At 51.0% G+C, this 19,096-nt stretch overlaps 1 protein-coding gene across 1 annotated transcript in view; it reads right to left on the bottom strand.

Annotated features, from left to right (window-relative positions):
* OTOP2 (otopetrin 2) overlaps window positions 1–11,890 on the bottom strand; it is a 53,630-nt gene extending 41,740 nt beyond the window's left edge. The window contains exon 1 of the mRNA XM_025178132.3: window positions 11,635–11,890. The gene's annotated coding sequence lies outside the window, so the exon portion shown is untranslated. The remainder of the gene's footprint in view (window positions 1–11,634) is intronic.
* Between the last annotated feature and the right edge of the window lie 7,206 nt (window positions 11,891–19,096).

The following is a 19,096-nucleotide window of genomic DNA, read 5'->3' as shown; positions in this document are numbered from 1 at the left end:
GAGGGCGAGATGACACTCCCCTGCTTTCCAAAACATGGTTCAGAAATTGCTTTCCCAGCTGCGGCAGAAAGGCCCAGAGTGTGAAAACCGACAGGGGAGGGAACCTTCAGGCTGAGTCCCTCGTCAGGCCCAGCCCACAACAGCTTGGGACTTAGTGTCTTTGTGCAAGTGTAGGAGCTAAATGGTCTCAGTGTTTCCACCCACTGGGGGGACCTGCTGGTGGGGAAGCATTTCAGGGCTCCCCAGACAGGCTGCAATAAGCAGAGCAATCATGAGATGGGGAGAAGACAGTAGCCCATAATGGGGTGAGTGTCCAGGAACCCAGCAAATCCCTGGTGTCCTTTGTTCACGTACCGGGGGAGGAATCAAGAGAGCCAAGCAAGAGTCTGTGCAATGTGTGTGAGACCCACATGTTCCCGAGCACTGTTATGGGCCTGACCTAAGTCCCAAACCACATAATGTTGGACTTTTCCATGGAGTCTCAGCACTAGGGGATCCAACAGTCTGGAGCACAGGCGCCAGGGAGTGAGGGGGGATGATCTGTGCCAGCCAACAGCTTTGAGCAGCCTCGTGCAATGCAGGACCCTACATGGGGTCAGTGTCATTCCAGCCTTCAGCAAGCACCAGCCACTTCGGATTTATTCTGGAATCTGGATTTTTATGATGCTCAACCCTCTGAGCTTCATGCACACACTGGAGTGGCTAGGGACAAACCCTGCTGCCCATCTCTACTTCTCTTGAAGGCCAGGAGGGAGAGAGCAGAGTTATGCCTATGCTGCATGGTAGTCCTGGGTCTGTGGGACCTGAGCTCATGGACTAGGTGTTTCCAAGTCTGCACTTGAGCGTCCCCACTACATTGTACAACAGGTTTACAATTGCTGGATGTGGGTATTACAACTATGCTAACATCCATATACTACACTATTCAGCCCTTCTGACTCTGGTCTGCAGCCTGAGCTGCATCCACACTGCAAAATGACAGACCCAAGTCACAGTGGGACTCAGGCTCTGACCCACGTCCTCAGCAGGGTCTTAGGATCTGGCCCTGAGTGCTTGTGGACCAATTTGGACTGATATGTGTGTGGACAGAAGTGGAGAAGGGGAGGGGGGGGATGATCTGGACTCAACTCTGAATTAGCACCTGGGCTAAGTGTGTAGTGTAGACATACGCAGTGAAACCAGCGGGATTTGGTCCTGAAGTTTCCATGAACTGAACAGCTTATTATCTCTGTCCCTCTAGGAACTCTGAGGGGTAGTCATGTTAGTCTGTAACTAAAACAACTTAAATAACAATGGTCCTGTAGCACCTTAGAGACTAACCAAAATATATATATAGTATCATGAGCTTTCGTGGGCACAATCCACTTCTTCAGATGACATATCTTTGGCTCCATATTTGTTATCTGAAGAAGTGGGTTGTGCCCACAAAAGCTCATGATACTAGCTATATATATACATATAATAGTCTCTAAGGTGCTACAGGACCAGTGTTGTTTTTTAAGTTCCTCTAGGAATTGTTGCTTCGGGGGCATTGCCCATAACCCCTCCCCCCCAGTAAAAAAGATTCTGTTGCCAATGCAATTTAAAGCCAGTCCCTGGTTTAGCTCACAGGAGGAGATTGGGGGATGTGTGTGTGTGCGTGTGTGGCGGGGGGGTTCCTAACTGCTAGCTAATTATACACTTGCTAGAGTAGACAGACACCCTGACTCCAAGGAAGCACCAATGACTCCTAATAATTCCTAGCTCTTACCTAGCACTCTTGATCTGGGATGTTCAAAACACTTTCCAAAGGTGGGAAGCAACTTTATCTTCAGGCGGGGAAAGTGAGGCAGAGGGCAGTGAAGTCATGCAGCAATCCAATAGCAAAGATGGGGACAGACCCCAGGTCCCTCAGCTGCACTCTATTCATTAGGCAATGCTGCCTCCTTTGATTTGTATGTGTGGCTTGTAAGTCAGCTGGAGTGTTCATGTGAGCTAATTGCATGTCAGATGCTGCCTACCAGGAACAATGAAGTCCTGTTGGAGAGGCTGCTTGTGAAAGCAGTGTGTAGGCCAGCTGTGGGCACACCCCTGGGAACACCTGTAAATGAACTGCCCTTCCAGACAGAAACCAATTCCAGCTGTGTCCTTGAGCCCAATAATAAAAAAAATAATAAAACCACCTGCACCTTCTTCTACTGGTGCCCTGCTGTGGGACTCAAAGCTCAATGCAAGGCTCAAATGCTTTCCCTGGGCCTGAGCAGCTGAGCTCCTACACTGATCGTGCGTAATCCTGTGGGTACAAGCCAGTGTAAATGAAGGATAATCCTGTTTAACTTTCCCAGCAATGCCTAGTGCGGCTGCAGCCTGTGCGGGTCCCTCAGTGGTGTGGCCATGTTGGACTCAAGCCTCTGGGGAGGGCTTTGCCAGGGGCCAGAGCCTCAGGACTGAGGTAAATGCTGTGAGGAAATCTTCACTGAGATTCCCTTGCAAGATGGCCCCTCCTGGGGACTGTCACAACCCGGAGGGCCGCTGCCATGTGCGGTGGGAAATGTTAAACGTCAGGGTTAAAAAAGGAACCAAGCTTTGCCCACAGAGCTGCACTTCCTGATCTGCTTCTCCTTGCTCCACACGACCCCCCCTCCTTCTTGCCAGTCCCCAGCCATTATTTTAACACAGGTTTACGTCAAATCACCTGGGCCTTATCTGAAGTTTCTTTTACTTCCTACTGCTTAGCTACTGACTTCCCACTGGTGCAGAGCCATCCCAGCATGCAGTGGACTGGGAGCACCAACAGCCCTGTCATCCACCAAGGTGTCTGCTGCTGTGGAGGCCTGTCAGGGAGCCGAGTGGAGTTTCTGGTTTTGCTGCACTAGCTCCTAGGCGGTGAAATGGGATTGTTTAAGGGAGAGATGCTGAGGTGGGCCTGACATGAGGCCTGGCGGTCTGTGGGAAAGTTGGCTCCTTGGTTTTCCCAGAGGATTATATTCATCTTTGCCAAACCACACAGCCACAATATCATGTGGGCATCCCCACTGGGCAGGCTCTGGTAGGATACCTGCCACAGCGCCAGTTTCAAAACTGTGCATTTGTGCAGCATTGAGCTGCCTAAGCTAAGTGGGATGGGGGCTGGCCAGTACTTGGGAGACTTTCCCAGGGAAAATAGGAACCTGATCAGAGTATCCCCTGTTGCTGAAAGGGCAAAACTTACTGCAGCAAGCCTGTTGGGTTCCTGGAAGGTGGTGTGCTTCTGTCTCAGTGGGGGGATGATTTGCCCACCCTGGAGATCTGTAGAGAAATTCTGGACCTCCTGCAGCTCTGAGACAGCATCTGCACTGTTGCTGGAAGTGCCGCCTTTGAAATGAGATGTAAAACTGGGGTCCTAACAACTTGTGCTCATTGGAGACATCATGGCACTTTTTGTGTCCTGGCCAAATGCCAGGGAATCCTTCTCACCAGTCCCCAGCCGTTATTTTAACACAGGTTTATGTCAAATCACCTGGGCCTTATCTGCAGTTTCTTTTACTTCCTACCGCTTAGCTATTGACTTAGGGAAATCCGGGCTGCCTACTTAACTGTCCCCCTCCCTGCAGATTCAGCTGGGGGTTCGCTTCCTGTTCTAACCTGTTGTGTGTTGCTCAATGCGGGTCTATTGCCAAGGGCAGGTGCAGTCCACCCCCAGAGATTGCTGCATTTTAGCAGTGGGGGAAGAGCCTGGAGTCGAAATGCTTTGGGAGGCAGTGCCCTATAAGAACACACAGCATCCCGAGGAATTTTAAAGACTTCCCACAAATCTATTCGTTCCTCTGTTCACTCAGAGTGCAGACATCTTTCTGGAAGATCATGAATGGAGGTGAACAACAAGGCAGCAGACAGACTTCACGGGCCCTGGGCAATGTGTGTGTGTGTGGGGGGGGCAGCTCTGGGCCCTTATAAGCAGTGGGGCTGGTACCAGCCTCCTTCAGCTATCCCTGCAGCATCACCTGGGGCTCCAGCAGCAGCAGCCAGGAGCTCCAAGATCTTTTCAATCACTGGGCCCCAGGGCAGCTACCCCCTTTCCCGCCACGTTGGCTGACCTGGTGGACAATGATTGGAATGTGTCAAGTCCTGCTCTAGGGCAGCCGGCATGGAGGTGCTGGGCATGTTTCACCAGACAACTTTATCTTCTGTATTGCCGTAAGAGGAATTCCACAGAGGTACGTGGGTGACTGAATTCCTTGGGCCAAATCCAGCTCTGGCTTACAACCTGCAGTGGCTGGAGTTTCACCCACTCACTCCAGGCTGAGTTTAACCCAGTTAAGTTATCAGTGGACTTTGCATGATCAAAACTTGATTCTGATCTCACATTGATGTAGATCTGGACCAATGCCTGTGATGATGAATAAAGGTCTAAAAAACATGAACGATGAGGGAAGACTGAAATAATTGGGCTTGTTTAATTTAGAAAAGAGAAAACTGAGAAGGGGACATGATAGCTGTTTTCCACTATCTAAAAGAGTGTCACAAGGAGGAGGGAGAAACATTGTTCTCCTTGGCCTCTGAGGCTAGGACAAGAAGCAATGGGCTTAAATTGAAGTAAGGGAAGGTTAGGTTGGACATTAGGAAAAACTTCCTAACCGTCAGGGTGGTTAAACACTGGAATAAATTGCCTAGGGAGGTTGTGGAATCTCCATCCGTGGAGATATTTAAGAGCAGGTTAGATAGACATCTATCAGGGATGGTCTAGACGGTGCTTGGTCCTGCCATAAGGGCAGGGAACTGGACTTGACCTATCAAGGTCCCTTCCAGTTCTATGATTCTATGATGTTACCCTGGTATGAGTCAAGACCACAATTAGCCCAGAGCAGTTCCCAATGTACCTTTGGAAGAGTTTGGCCTGCTTGCTTCCAGGTGTTCCCAACTGCTGCTCCCAGCCAGAAAGCTGCCCAGCAGCAGCTGTGGCCAATTGGCCACAAAGAGCCGGGCTCCACAACCACTCCCAGAGTTCAGGGGGGCTAGAATGGCAGTGCTTGCTTGGCTGCCTGTAGTCAGAAGCCACTGATTGATTTGTAAGTGACAGGAGATGGCTCCTGAGGATCAGTTGTGTGCTAGTCTAGGCCAGTCCAGGGCAGGAGATGTTTTATTTTCTCTTTAGGTTGTTCCCCTGTAATTGACAAAGCAGTGTTGGCTTCAGCTGGGAGAACTGTGTATAATAGTCTCTGCACTGAATCGCTGCCTGCTTTAAAACTGTTACTGTGGGAGTGGGCATCAGTGCCTTTTTGAGCTCCTGACGGGCAGGGGCTGTCCTTCTTTCTGTGTCTGTATAGTGCCTGGCACAAGGGGCACCTCACCTAGTAGAGGTCTCCAGGGTTTGTAAATTTGTTTTAGAGCATGCCTGCAAATCTCTGATAACAAGTTCACTGAGGAAAAACTTAAAAAAACAACAGTAGACGAGTAGCACCTTAAAGACTAACAAAACAGGTAGCTGGTATCATGAGCTTTGGTGGGCGCAACCCACTTCTTCAGATGATAGGAGTGTTAGAAGTCCAGATCCACATTAACTATAGCTTTAGCTTAGAACTCCTGTCGCTGCCCTCTGCTGGAGATCGTCCCACCAGTGCTGTGTCATAGGGCACAGACTGCCAACAACAGAGATTCTCCTTTAGTGCAGAGCTAGGGCCCCATTTCAGTGCTCCATGGTTACTGCAGTTTGCAGTCAACGAATTACTTAGCAGCACTCTCCTGGGTGTGTTCCCACAGTGACCTTGGCAGACAAAGGGCTCTGCTTTGTGCCATGACTGCTGGATGGGGTCTGGTCTCTCCGACAGAGATGACTGTAAGAGCACCGTTGGCATCCCCAGACAGAGAGTCTAGTCATGTGTTTTACTAACCCTATGCTGCTGGGCTGATGCCTCCAACAAACATGCCCTGTCAGTGGACAAGGTTGATCTCAAAGTCAACAGTTCTGGTAAGACTTTCGTTTTGGTCAGAAAACTGTCTCTAGCTCTATCCTGTAGCTGCTTGCAGGCACTCAAGGGCAAGCACAGCCCACAGGCTGTCGGGAGTGTTTTCTGGGGTAGGGTCGGGAGGGGGTGAAAGGGTGGAGGGAGAGGAGAGTGGAGCTCCTGCCCTGTATACTTTGTGCCATAGTGAAGGGGGTGGGGAGCTTGTGTTGTGACAGGGACATTGCTTGGTCCCATACACCACAGATGTTACTCCCTTCACCTCCAGGGACAGGGCTAGGAGGATGCACAATGCCTTTTACACTTCTAATAGCTCAGATCTCCCTGCAACGTCCTTATTACAGGCTCTTTTGGGGCTGTAACAGCACAGCGTGCACCATGCTGTGGGATCGCAGGCCCATGTGGTATTTTCTTGGCATGCTGAGAGAGAAGTCTGATGAAAGCATAAAATGCTTGGATGGGTAATTGAAGCAGAACATGACTCTATAACTTAGAATTCAGAGTGATAACACGCAAGAATAAAAAGAAACCAGAGAGAGACAAAGCAGGCTGCACCCTACAACAGAGAAGCACAACTCCTCCCACCTTGCTCTGGGTTATCTCTCTGATTCCAATGCAGACTAGCTGGCAAACAGGAATAGGAAACCCCTTAGACATTACAGTGATAACTGTGTTTACATTACAATCTATGGAGCCCTGCTGCAGCCAGTGGGTAGTCAGGGAAGTCCGGGTTGATTATATGGTGCAGTTTGCTCAACTAGTTCATTGAAAATAGGACTGTGCTTTTCAAATGTTCAGCAGGTTCCCAGCGATTGTTCTAATAAATCGGGGGAGGGTGGGTGGAGGAGGAAGCTTTTAAACTGTTGACACTGGTTCACATATTTGACTTAATGACATTTGAGCCAAATCCTGGTCCCTTACACCTGTGTTCCAGTCCTGCCAGGCACGTAGGCAGGTGAATAGTCCCATTGACTTCAATGGGGCATGTGGACTTCAAGTTAAGTATGTGCTTAAGTGCTTTGCTGGAGCAGGGCCCTGATTTCCACCACCAAAGCTAAGGGTGGAGCTTCAGTGTCACCCCCTCCACCCCCACCCCCACCCCGACGCCTGCTGAGCCCCATCCCCATACGAGAATTTGGTCACTGAATCTGCAGAGATGATGCCCTACTTGGCTGTGTCTCTTCTGCATCCCTGTCCCCAGTACCGCTCCACATGCTGCATGGGGGCTGGGAGTCCCTTGCACTCCCATTCTCCAATCCCTCCCTCCATCCCCCCCCACCGATGCTGCTTAGTGAGGTTTATGCATCTGCACAGTTGGGTGCAGCATGTGTCTCATAGTGCCCTGGCTGAGCACTAATGCCAAGGGTTCAAGGCCTGCTGGGTGGCGCCGGCAGCCCAACGTGCTGTGGCTACTAATCCCCTGGCTACGTTCGTCACCAAACGCATCATGTACGATATCACTTGGAAATGGAATTAAAAAAAGATTCCAGCGCATGGATCTTCCTGTGTGGTGCAACTTCAGCAGGTGTGTGCAGAGCTTCCTAGTAATGTAACCGCTTGGGCACTGAGTCATTGATCTAGTTAGCTTACAATTACCGGCTGGGCAAGGCTGGCATTTGAGTGAGGACCCCAAAACAGGGTGGGCAAAGGCAGGAGCAGCACTGTGTGGAGGGGAACTGCTAGAGCAGATGGTGTGGGGGATTAAGCCAATGCTGGCATTTGAATGAGGACCCCAAAACAGGGTGGGCAAAGGCAGGAGCAGCACTGCGTGAAGGGGAGCTGCTAGAGCAGATGGCATGGGGGATTAAGCCAACGCTGGCTGTGTTTTAGGGTGGTTAATATATCTGCGGAGAGGCACAAAGAATTGAGGATAATTTGTGGTGCAGGAAGCGTGTCTTGCTACGGCAGGTCTGTAAGAGACACATCCTGTCTTTCACTGACAAGCGATCTAAATCAGGCCAATTAGCAACACCCATCGTAGAGGTAATAACAGGGCCCTAGTGGCTGATAATATTGAGGCATCCGAATCTATGTGCACAAATAGGCTGCGTCTAGACTGGCATGATTTTGCGGAAATACTTTTAACGGAAAATTTTTTCCATTAAAAGTATTTCCGCAAAAGCACATCTAGCCTGGCAAGTGCCTTTGCGCAAAAGATTTGCTTTTGCACAAAAGCATCCATGGCCAGTCTAGACGCAATTTTGTGCAAGAAAGCCCCGATTGCCATTTTAGCCATCGGGGCTTTTTTGCGCAAAACAGTTCTTCCCTGTCTACACTGGCCCTCTTGCGCAAGTATTCTTGCACAAGAGGGCTTTTTCCTGAGTGGGAGCATGAAAACATTTGCGCAAGAAGCACTGATTTTGTACAATACAAAGTCAGTACTCTTGCGCAAATTCAAGCAGCCAGTGTAGACAGCTGGCAAGTTTTTGCGCATAAGCAGCCGCTTTTGTGCAAAAACTTGCCAGTCTAGACGCACCCATACTGTCTGCTTCTGTGTCCCCCTGTGGAACGGTAGTTGTTACAGTCTAACAGCTGTTTGACAGTCATGTAGTGAAGACATTGGACTGAGACTTGGGACAGCTGGAGTCAATTCTTGTTTCTTGTCTCCCAGTGTGACCTTGCATGAGTCATTTAATCGCTCAGTGCCTCAGTTTCCCTTCTTGTAACCATTCTCTGATGCACGTGATGTGTTTGGGTACTGCAGGGGCGGGCTCACACAAGTACAATATCCGGATAGCTCGGGTAGTGTGTGTGGACTAAGCTCCTTGTGGATGAATGCTCACGTTGCACAGGGAGCTGCTCACACAGGCGGCCAGCAGAGAAGAGGAGTCTGAGGCTCTAAAGCTAACCTGACCCTGCACAGAGAATACCTGAGTCTCACTCCAGCCTTAGTTTATCACAAACAGAGGCAGGGTGTGGTGAGAATGGGCCGGCCCTAGGCAGGGTGAGCCATGATTCCTGACCTAATCACCCTGCCCTACATTGTCTTCAAGCTGTTATTGTTTGTGCTTGGAACAGTGACCTATGTGAAGACAATGCCCCTGGTGCGAAGGATATAGCACAGAGAAGGAAGGAGCGAAAAGCAAATAGCCATGCATAGAAAATGGCTGGGAACCAGGGGCTCTTGCCCTGCAGCAGGTGGGATTAATAGCCATTGTAATGCCATTGCACATGCTACTCTTATTCATTTCCCTGCTTCCGCCTTCCTACAAAACCCTGGCTAATCGCCCTGCAGCAGTGAGTACCACAGGTTAATCACCTGCCACGGCATCCAGAAGGATTTGCTTCACGTTGGCTGCAATGTGGGAGCCTCTTTGACCAAACAGACAGACTGGGAGTTAGGAAAGAACCCTCGGCCCCTCCAGTTCATTCATGAGACCTTCCTTCCCTTGTATCTCAGCTGCGGCTGGGCCCATCCTTTGCCCTACACGTCCCAGTGATGATGTTTTCCATTCCAGGCCTGGAACCTGAACTCCTGCATTGTGAGGAGCCAGGCAACGCTCTCTCTGCATGTCTCGCTGCGAGTGGCAGTTGATCACCTTTGCAGGGAGATAAGGGAGCCAGCCAGTTCCTGGAGAGATCTGGGGATTTGCCCACTAAAGATCCTTGGCTCTTGTGTGGAGGAGTAGCTCTAGCAGCCTGATACCAAGCAAACCTTCTACCAGCTAGAGAGAGGGAGGGATGGGCTGAGGATGCGAGAGGAGGGCTTTGCAGGGTGCTCAAAAGCATTTGCTAACTGGGATAAGGATCCTGGCCTTCCCCTGTATCCTGTCGTCCCTGGTTTTGTTTCTTAAGCCCTGATCCTGCAAAGAGTTCCAGGCGGATGCACCCCAAACCCAGACAGACCCCCCATTCAAATATGGGGGCTCCACATGGGCGCAGGGAGCATGCTGCAGGATGTTGCCTCAGACCATAGGATCCTTGGGGTCCATGTGAACTGTCACAGCTCCACAGACTGCAGCAGATCGCTGACAATGTGACCACAGATGGAGATCTGTCCCTGGCCTCTGCCAGAGTGCCCACGGGTGCTGGCATTTGAATAACAAGAGCGCTCGCCCAACCGGAGCGCGCAGCCTCCAGGCCTTCAGAGAGCCGCCCACTGCTAATCTGGGCATGTACCACATTGCTTTGGTTCTAGTCCATTGACCTTATTGTTTTTGCGTAGCGGAGCCTGACTTTAATGAGTGCCACGGAGCGAAGCTGTGATCTGTGTGTGACAAACCTCTGCCTTTCAGTACAGGACTTGTCAAGTGCTCTGTCCAGTCCACCTTTTTAATGCCTGGAGCTTTCCCCTCTTCTCCTTGGATACCATTTCCCAGCTTGATCCACCTCGCTTCCTGACAGTCGGCCTCAACTTCTCTGTTAATTCCCTTCCACTCTTACGTATGCTGCCACCCTCAGTGGCTCCCCTCTGCCTCTGGTGTTCACACTCATTAAGTTCTGGCAGGTGGCTGGGTCTCCCTTCAGTCACTGCTTATGCTAGAGCAGGGTTTTTCAACTTCACTGCATTTCGACCCCTCTCCCCTCTTCTGACAACCAAAATCACAGCACGACCCCAGGAAGTTGGATCAAAGCCCGAGCCTGCCTACACGCTGCGGGTGTGCGGGGAGAGCCTGAGTCTCATCACTCTGGGCGGGGTGGGGCACAGTTGAAGCCCCCGGGCTTCAACCCCTGGCAGTGGGGCTTTGCCTCAGGAGGTGGGGTTCAGGCTTTGTCCTAGGGCCCCAGCAAGTCTGAGGCCAGCCCTGGTGACCCCATTAAAATGGAGTTGTGACCCACTTTGGGGTGCTCCTGACCCACAGTTTGAGAACCTCTGACCTAGAGGAACAGCCAGTGCTCCTCGGTGCTGAGGGGAAAGCTCCTAGATAAAACCCTGAGCCAAACAGCCTGGAGGCCCCCCAACACTGAGCCATACAAACCCCAGGCCTGCCACTGAGCCAGAGGGTGATGTCAGCCACTACGGTAAATCCAGCGGACTCAGCCCTTCGTGGGAGGAGCAGGAATTTCAGTCAGTGGAAAAGGGAACAATGCCCCCACCCTGGAATGAGTTTCTCTGAATTTCCTCGTGCATGACTGAGATCAGATTCTGGCTCAATGAGTTTTTGTTTATCCTGATCAAATATGGCAACTTAACTTTTTTATATTAACCTTTCCCGGTTACTGCTCCTTTCTCCACACAGCATGTCAGATAGATAATGGCAGGCCAGGTGGCCATGTTCTTGAGCAGAGCGCCCCCATGTGGGGAGTCTCTGGATGAAACTGACAAACTTTGCAAACTCCTGGAAAGATCAATAATAGAATGACAGTGGGGCCCTGCGTCCCCTTTGACATGCACCTTGTGGAGTTGTTAACACCTGAGCAAAATGGTTGCGAAACACTCGTAAGTCAGAATCCTCACATCCCTGGCAGAGCTTTAAACGCACAGTGCACCTGTAAACAGCTACAGGTGGTGTAGGGCAATGGCAAATCAGTGCCGGAGACCCTGATTCTCACCTCATTCTGGTGTAAGTCAGGAGGAACTCCACTGCAGGCTGTGCAATTACCCCAGCACTGGTGTAAACAAGAAGCATAGCAGATCATTTTAGCATGTCCTGTTGCATGACAGACCTAGTGACTGCACCTGTCAGTGAGTCTGCAACCTCCCCGACTGCGTTAAGAAAGGACAACAACAACAATAAAGAGAGTAAGTAGGAGAAACCTCCTATTCACTGACCTTGCTCCATCACTGGCTTCCCAGGTGTGCTGTGGCGCAGTGGCTACGACTGTGAAGAACTGCGGTGGCCAGTGGTTCAGATACAGCCAGGGAATAAGGAGGAGGAATGGGTGTCAGCCTTCATGCCCTGCCGACCAGAAGCTCCAGAAACCTGCTTGAGGAGTTGTGGTGAAGCACCAGGCAGGTAGAGCAAAGGGACCCAGAAGAGAGTTAGCTTTGACAGATGCAGCTTTATCACCCTTGCTCTTTACTAAGATCCCTGCCTCCCTCTGATGCCTGGCTCCACCCCCTAGTGTGTGAATAATGCCTGTTGCAGGAGCACTAATCCATCGCTCTGCCACTGACTCACTCTGTGACCTTGGGCAAGTCCCCTAACCTCCCGGTACCTTGATTTCCCCATCTGCAAAATGGAGAATAGGTTTTACCTTCTGGGGTACTGTACAATTTGCTATTTTTTACAGTATTTTGCAAAGAGCGGGGAACTTGCTTCTGCTCTTGTGTATGCTCCATTAGCCCCAGTGGACCTGCATGGTGTAACTGAGGGCAGAATTTGGCTCTTGGGATTTTTCAGAAGTGCTATAAAAACACTACAGCTCGGGGTTGCTGAGAATAGAATTTGGCCCGGTGTTCATTCATGTTTGTTCACCGGGCACACACGTGTTAAGGCAACCGCGTGCTCAGTATAACAGATTTGGGAGCCTGGATTGCAGGGATTCAGTGAGCCTTTGTGAATCTCAGGCTCTCGTTCACGAAATCATAGGTTTCTGTGTGGTTTGCGTCATCTGGCAGTTGGCCACCATCTATGAACACATTGACAAAACTGGCTTGTTTTGCCTGTAGGCTGGTGAGCAAAAAGGCGTCCCCTCTGCTAACGTGTTTTGCATGTATGTGCCATAATCATAAAGGGAGAAAGTGCTCTCCAGTCATGCTGCTGTTGGCACTGGCCTTCCTCTTTCCCTGTGTGTTTCAGTGATTCCTTACCTCATGCTGCCTTTGCCTGCCAAGAAGCTAGAGCCCAAAGACCTGCCGGCCCCGTGCCCCAGTGCGGCACTTTGTACACTGAGATCTGGAAGATCTAAAGCCTTTCTCAGGTGGGTTCTCCCCTACCCCCCGAACTTCCATCCCCTCCTGCTTTGTTGCACTTCAGGCAGCCGAATGGAGCAGCAAAGCCAGGGGAATAAGGAACCCCCAGACTCCCGGTGGATGGGAAGTACCTACATTTGTTACCCGAACCTAGAGGCATAGGGAGTGTGAGAACTGGGACTGTGGGGGGAGGGAGGAATGAGAGAGCAAAACTGGGAGCGGGGAAGGATTTGCTAGAAGTGCAGGATGAGGGGAGGGAGCTAGTGAGGAATAGCAAGGGAATGGAGGAAAGAGGAAGAAAAAATTAGGCAAGACCAAGGGATATTGTTCCTTTAGGGACTTTCCCCCCATCTACCCCAGAAGAGACTTGGAAATCAGCACGGGAAGAAGGATAAAGAGACAATGACTTGCTCAGACGGAATCCGGGCTCTGATGTAATTTTGTCTTGCTGCACGTACCTCCTCTTCCTGATACTGCTCGGGCCTTACGTCATGTGGCCACAATTGGCAGCATCATAGGATGTAGATTCCCACGGTTGTGCCCAGAGCCTGGGGGTGGCTAAGTCTCAGAGATGTCTGACTTGCTACCATGGTGTTTGATTTGCAATGCACAAGAGTGGGGTGGGGGGTTGTAATCTCAACAAGACCCATTGGTCTGCCCTTAATCTGGTAGTGGGCAAGCCAAATGGTGAGGAAAGCAATGGGAAATGAGGGGGACGTGGACCCCTCTCCATCCAGGAAGTGACCTTAGTGTTTTGCTTGAGTGGTCCTGGAGCTCTGCCCATGATGCATCTGTCCTTCCATTGGGGGGCTCCTGCCTCTGTTTCTGGTAAGGTGGCATCCAATTGGAATCTACAATGGGCCAAAATGCTGCAGCCAGACCCCCTGGCTTTTGCTGCAGATGGGGAATTCCACGGCAGCTGGATTTTTACGCATTAAATTGTTGTCTGAGGTAACGTGCTGAGTTCAACATCTTTATTAATGACCTGGCCGAAGGGATGGATCCCACCCTCAGCAAGTCTGCAGATGACACTACGCTAGAGGGAAGGGGTAGATACGCTGGAGGGCAGGGATCTACCAGAGTGACCTGGACAGATTAGAGGATTGGGCCACAAGAAATCTGATGAGGTTCAACAAGGACAAGTATAGAGTCCTGCACTTGGGACGGAAGAATCCCAAGCATTGTTACATGCTGGGGACTGAATGGCTAAGTAGCAGTTCAGCAGAAAAGGACCTGGGATTAACAGTGGATGAGAAGCTGGATATGAGTCAACAGTGTGCCCTTGTAGCCAAGAGGGCTAATGGCATATTAGGGTGCATTAGGAGGCGCATTGCCAGCAGATCCAGAGAAGGAGAGGGTCCAGTGGAGGGGGACCAAAATGATAAGGGGGCTGGAGTGCATGACCTACAAGGAGAGGCTGAGGGATCTGGGTTTGTTTAGTCTGCAGAAGAGAAGAGTGAGGGGGGATTTGATAGCAGCCTTCAACTTCCTGAAGGGAGGTTCCAAAGAGGATGGAGAAAGGCTGTTCACAGTAGTGAGGGATGGCAGAACAAGGAGCAATCATTTCAAGTTACAGTGGGAGAGGTCTAGGTTGGATATTGGGAAAAACTATTTCCCTAGGAGGGTGGTGAAGCACTCGAATAGGTTACCTAGGGAGGTGGTGGAATCTCCATCCTTAGAGGTGTTTAAGTCTTGGCTTGACAAAGCCCTGGCTGGGTTGATTTAGTTGGGATTGGTCCTGCCTTGGGCAGAGGGCTGGACTTGATGACCTCCTGAGGTCCCTTCCAGCTCTATGATTCTATGAAACATGGGAGTGACTGATATCCTCTGCACGGTGCCTCTCGTGCTATTGAGTTTGGCAGACAAGCTAGTTCAGGCTGTTTGCCACCTTTCCCTTTTCAATGTGCTGCCTAGTTCTATGGTGGAGGCCCATGACGGTCTCCAAAGTGGCTCAGGGAAGGATGCTGGAGGTTTTGACCCCTGGAAAGGTGGAGGAGGTGACTAGGAGTGTGGAGTATTTTGACCCTGCTTTGAAGGCTTTTTGCCCCTTCAGTGAAAACAGACTGAGAGCTGAGCCACCTCAGATGCTTGTCCCCAACAGAGACGTAAGCTGCAAAATTCAGAACCGCTCCAGCTGCTGGGAGATGTCAACATGGTTCCAATGTGTCCCTACTGCTCAGTTTAAAAGAAAAGCTTTTTATTTCATTCTTGTTGGCAGCCACAAGACAGATGGCTGGGAGAGGGTAACGGGGGACAGTAGCAGCCGAGCAGCCCGTAATGGACCACAAATGTAAGGGCAGCCTCCCCCTCGGTACTCAAGGGGTTAAAAATAATAATGATGCATTCCATGGTGGGGCAAGAAGCTAAATGACCAGCCTGCAGAGAGCCGCAGCAGGAGAGATGCATAGATGGGCGCTCTGCTCTGACCACCTCAGCACAGTGATTAGGATGGCATCTTGCATGGGAAGTGAGCAGCTAGGGCATGCATCGGGGGGGAAGAAAGGGAGAGATAGACAGGTTAGGAGGAGAGGGTTAAACTTGAAAACTCCATCCAGTCCTGTAGGATTCTGCTACAGCATCCTGCAAACCGCTGCCGGGGAAGGAGCCTGCTCCGTCTTGTTCCTTTATGCCCTTTCGCTGAGCAAGGCATGGCCTAGGGAAGATTGTTTTGCCTGTACCCACCTCCTCTGCTCTCTCCCCAAGCACGAAAGGACCAGGGGTTGCCAAAGTATCAACCACTGACCCGAAGAGCTTGTGTCTGAGCAGAGGGCTGCTTATCCATGCCCCAGGGGAAGTGAAGGACTTTCCGCTCTTGAATTCCTTCCGCTGCCGAGGCTAGTGGGAGGAGCTGCCTTTGCTATGCACACTGGACAGACCCGTGTGGTATATTTCCCTGGACTGCCCAGGGCGTGAAACCAAACCTGAATGAGAGAGCTGTAAGTTCTCCTCCCACTGCAGCAGCACAACAGCGGGCTTACGTAAGAGGGTTATATAACCTGGCTAGAGCAATGTCAAGCCATCCTGGGTGATTAGCAGCCTGGCCCTAGTGTTTGTGGCCAGGGCTTTGATACCACAGCAGGATGACTCCTTGGGTAACAAACGGAGTGATATCCTCCGGCGCTGTGCATACCTGTGTGAGGAATAAACCCCGCCAAAGGGCATGGGCCCCTCGTGTGTTGGTGTGCTCCTCAGGTGTGCCGCAAGGCAAGCAGTTCAACCGGAGCTCAGTGCCAATGACATAGCGGCATGGGCCGGGGAGCTGTTAGGTTGAAGCAGTCATGCAGAATTAAATCAGGTAAGGAGCAATATAGACTCACCCACATTTACCCAGGTGCTATAATGAAAAAAACAGCCAGGCATTGACTTAGCCATCCAGACACGACTTACTCGGGGCATGTGGGTGATGAGAATGCTGCGCGGCAGGAGGGTGCCTGGTCTGTTTTACTCTCTTCTCTTACTCTAGGTGGGTATGTCTACACTACCCCACTAGTTCGAACTAGGAGGGTAATGTAGGCATACCACACTTGCAAATGAAGCCCGGGATTTGAATTTCCCGGGCTTCATTTGCATAAACTGGGCGCCGCCATTTTTAAATCCCTGCTCGTTCGAACCCCGTGCCGCGCGGCTACACGCGGCACGAACTAGGTAGTTCGGACTAGGCTTCCTAGTCCGAACTACCGTTACTCCTCATTCCACGAGGAGTAACGGTAGTTCGGACTAGGAAGCCTAGTCCGAACTACCTAGTTCGTGCCGTGTGTAGCCGTGCGGCACGGGGTTCGAACGAGCAGGGATTTAAAAATGGCGGCGCCCAGTTTATGCAAATGAAGCCCAGGAAATTCAAATCCCGGGCTTCATTTGCAAGTGCGGTATGCCTACATTACCCCACTAGTTCGAACTAGGAGGGTAGTGTAGACATACCCGGTCAGAATTTCCCTCCTAATGTCACCCTAGCAAGAAGAAAATGGATTTGGGAGGCCCCACAGCTGTCCAGAGGGTTGATGGCCATGGGCGGTGGGGGAAGACCCAGCAAGCCCAAGCTCCACTCCTTCTGCCTGAAGCCACACCCCTTCTGCCAAGACAACACCCCTTCAACAACCTTCCCCCCAGCCAAACCCCGCCCAACCCCAGCCCTCAAGTCCGATCCTTCCTGGCCACCTGGAGGGCCAGGGCTGCCGTCCTGCGGTCCCAGCCTTCCCCAGCAGCCAGGGAAGGTAGTCAGTTTTGGGAAGGCAATGCCTTCCCTTGCCTACATTACCTGCTGCCCATGTTGATTGCAATTTAAAATGTGCTTTTTGAGCATGCTGGGCTGGATTTCCTGCATAGCTGCATGCCTGCTAATCCTGCTGACTTGCTCTGGAATTATGGGGCCTCTAGCAATCAGGCCTTTACAACCTGGGTAGCAAGGGAAGAGAGAATTGGTTGCCATTCTAATGGGATTTGTTATCTATGCCTCTGGAGCAGTGAAGGAAACAAGCATCCTTATTTTATGCACGGGGGTTGTGCCCCTTTATAGCTTCCCGCATCCCCTGTCCAGACTTCAGGGGGCCACATGATCCCAGGGGCCAAGGAGGAGCTCTTGAGTTCCTAAAGAATTATTTGAAGGGATTTGTGTAGGTCACACTTTTCTCATAGCTCTGAGACCCTTGATGACATTTGGAGCCCACTGAAGCCCCAGGGAGTCTTGTCCTTGATGTCAGTGGGGTCAGGATTTCACTCCCTGTTTCTAACAGGACTGGAAAGGGCAGTGGGGCAAGGTGGGAGGGGGCAGCTCTGTACCCCAGAAGGGGCGGGGACTCAGGCAGAAGGGGCAGGACCAAAGGCAGTCAGTCCTTAGCGCCACCCAGAGTGCTCCTTGCAGCCCTCAGAGCCACACAGAAGGGCCCAGGGCTCCAGCCACCGCTTCGTACGGAGTGGCAGCATGTTTTCAGAACTGGGTCTCAGAGTTATTTCAATAAACGCTTGGCACGGTGTTCGTAGATCTTTGGTAATGGGCCTTATGGGGTAACATGCCACCTTCCTGCCAAAGCCTATGCCAGGCATTTTGGGGAAGGTATTGGGATGTATAGACGTGCAGTGAACTGCAGAAACACGCACAGAGCGAAGAGTGAAGACAGAATAGCGCAAGCAAGCAATCCCCTGAAATCCTGAGGCTGTTTCAGTCCCTTCTCCTCTAAAGAGTCCAAGGTTATCGCTGGTTCCAAAAATCAGTTCCTGAGATATCAGGCCCTATCCAAGCATAACTCATAGGAAACTGGTCTGACAGGGAAATGGGACTCAGTGGGTACTCCATCTCTGCAGCCCCGGGCTACATACACCCTTATTGCAGGCGGCAGCACTGCTGTGCTCAGTTGTTGTTGTGTGCATTCTTCATCATGAGCGAGAGAGAAACTGGTCCATCATAAAATCAATAAGGACTTAAGAGCAGGCTCTGAAGAAATTCCCTTGGGACTCTGCTGAACTGTGATGCTAGGTGGCCGCATTTCTTTGGGCCTGTAAAGCCAGCTGGGCATATGGCTGTGTTACCACACAGCCCGTGCTAGGCCCGTGCAACACGTGAGCTAGCACAAGGCTCCCTTTTGCTCCTGTGATATGTGTTGTGTTCTGGTGGCTTGGCTGACAGATTGGCGCCTCCCACAGGTGCTTCTTGTCCATTCTCAGAGGAGATCAGAGACTGGCCCTGTGTGGTATATTATTTTAATAACAGCCCTCTGCAGGGCCATAGAACTTCTCTATAACCGTCTCACAGGGCTGTGTAAACATTAATTAAGCCTCTCCACAGGAGCAGGTGAGTATTAGATCCCTGCTTTATGGATGGGAAACTGAGGCTTAGACAGAGGTTAAATGAGTTCTCTGAGGTCAGGCATCTGCCTTATCATGTGCATGCCTAATGCTCCCATCACAGCAGTTCTCCGCATGACTTGTTCATCCGCTATAAGCTCTAGTCAAAGGGTAGTCAATTATTTTTTGTTCAAGAACTCCTCCTAAACTGTAAGAGCTAGGACCACCAAATTTGGTATGCAGCTTTCTCTTACCCTAACTTAAATGAAGGCCATGGACAAGAATCAATGGACTTAAACTGCAGCATGAGAGGTTTAGGTTGGACATTAGGAAAAACTTCCTGTCAGAGTGGTTAAACACTGGAATAAGTTGCCTAGGGAGGTTGTGGAGTCTCCATCTCTGGGGATATTTAAGAGCAGGTTAGACAGACATCTCTCAGGAATGATCTAGATGGTGCTTGGCTCTGCCAGGGGACTGGACTTGATGAACTCTCAAGGAACTTTCCAGTTCTAGTGTTCTGTGATTCTGTGGTTTGGTTGTGCCTGGAAAATAGGACGTACTGGGAATGGGACTGTTTTCTATAGCATGGAGAGGGAGGGGG

Source organism: Pelodiscus sinensis, chromosome 20 (genome assembly GCF_052426305.1).
Source record: "Pelodiscus sinensis isolate ZL-2025 chromosome 20, ASM5242630v1, whole genome shotgun sequence".
Classification (NCBI taxonomy): domain Eukaryota; kingdom Metazoa; phylum Chordata; order Testudines; family Trionychidae; genus Pelodiscus; species Pelodiscus sinensis.
The sequence above is the reverse complement of the archived record's forward strand: the minus strand, read 5'-3'. Positions and strand labels throughout refer to the sequence as shown.